The sequence below is a fragment of the Gekko japonicus genome, unplaced genomic scaffold (genome assembly GCF_001447785.1).
Source record: "Gekko japonicus isolate JY-2015 unplaced genomic scaffold, Gekko_japonicus_V1.1 scaffold1967, whole genome shotgun sequence".
NCBI lineage: Eukaryota > Metazoa > Chordata > Lepidosauria > Squamata > Gekkonidae > Gekko > Gekko japonicus.
The window spans coordinates 136508-138435 of record NW_015175421.1 but is presented as its reverse complement, the minus strand read 5'-3'; positions in this window follow the sequence as shown (position 1 = coordinate 138435).

Genomic DNA, 1928 nt, shown 5'->3' with positions numbered 1-1928 from the left:
CTGTCAAGTCACAACTGACCTATGGTGACCCCATAGGGTTTTCAAGGCAAGAGTAGTTCAGAGGTGGTTTAGGGTTAGGGTTAGGGTTAGGGTGTCATGACCCTGGTATTCCTTGGTAGCCTCCCATCCAAATACTAGACAACTTTGCTTAGCTTCTGAGATCTGATGAGATCAGGCTAGCTTGGGCTATCCAGGTCAGGGAATAAGAGTTACTGCAGATTAAGTTACTCCCCAAGCACAAAGGTATTATTTTGTATGTGTGATGTCCGTTGCTCCCATTTAGGAGGAAATACCTCTGCGGTGGCTCAAGTGGTTAAGACGCTGAACTGCAGGCTGTGGAAGGTCAGTAGTGCAGCAGTTCAAGACCCGGGTGCCGCAAGACGGGGTGAGCTCCCGTCTCTAGTTCCAGCTCCTGCCAACCTAGCAGTTCGAAAGCAAGAAATTGCAAGTAGATAAATAGGTACCACTTCGGTGGGAAGGTAACAGCGTTCTGTGCGCCTTGGTGTTTAGTCATGCCGGCCACATGACCACGGAAACGTCTTCGGACAGCGCTGGCTCTTCGGCTTTGAAACGGAGATGAGCACCGCAACCCTAGAGTCGGATTCGACTGGCTTTCGAGCAAGGGAACCTTTACCTTTACCTTTTACCTCTGTCAAAATTCAAGATATATGAGAGATGGCAGCGGTTGGTAACTGATGAGAGAGAGAGGCACCATGCACAAGCTTAGAGGGGCATTGTTGATATCTCTCTCCTCAGGTTCCAAAAATCTTTATTGAAAAGAGTGCTTTTTGATACAATAGAGGATGCTCCACAGGCCCAGAGAGCCTCACAAAACAGAATCTGTATACTACACAGTATAGAATCATAGAGTTGGAAGGGGCCATACAGATCATCTAGTCCAACCCCCTAGAGATTTGGGGGGTGGAGTCTGAGGAGAGCAGGGTTTGGGGAGGGGAGGGACTTCAATGGGGTACAATGCTATGGAGTCCACCTTCCAAAGCAGCCATTTTCTCCAGGTGAGATGATCTCTGTTGCCTGGAGATCAGTTGTAATAGCAGGAGATCTCCAACGGACACCTGGAGGATGGCAGCCCTAAGAGGGGGAAAGGCCAGTATGGGATATTGTTGACATCTGGAATGAGATGATGTATTTTTCATATTGCATTTGATTTGATGTGAGCTTGGGTAGGATCATACTTCACAAAAAGACGACGACCACACTAGACACACTCTGTATTCTGATTTCCCTCTCAGGCAAGACCCCCATGTGTTTCAGGCGATGCAGGACTTTGGTCTTAAGATGGATGTCATGCGGAAAAAGCACGAGGCCCTCAGTTCTCTGGGTAAGACCCTCTGGGCTCTGGGTGTTCTGAACTTGTGAATCTCTTATGAAGGAACTTGTAAATCTCTTATGAAGTCAGCCATAGATATCAGAATGCAGCTGCTATGGAGCTGTGTCTCAAAGAAAGACTTTCGCACCCACATCTGAAATGGGAAAGAAGGTGAGACTTCTAGATGGTAGTGTTCCCCCCTCCCGGGAGGGTTTGGAAGAAGCTGATTTCCAGAAATATTATTTAAAACAAAAACTTTGTGTCATTTCATGTACTTCGATTATTACATGCTTGGACCCAGTCCTCATGGCAGCTGTTTTGCAACCAGTCCCACATCCTCTCACATGGCAGCCATTTTGTTATGGTGCCTACTACCTGTTCTCAGAATTCTAGAAGTTTCCACAGGCTCAACACTTTGTCAGATACATAAAGTGTAACGTTCAGTAGGCGGAAGTATATAAAGAGGCACAAACAAAAGTGTGTGTTGGAGGGGAATAGTCATGTTGAAGGGCTCTGGATCCTTGTAGTCTTTCGAGAATCCTGGCCCTAGACCATTTAAGGCTTTAACAGGGCAGAACACAAAAATAAATTCAGTCAA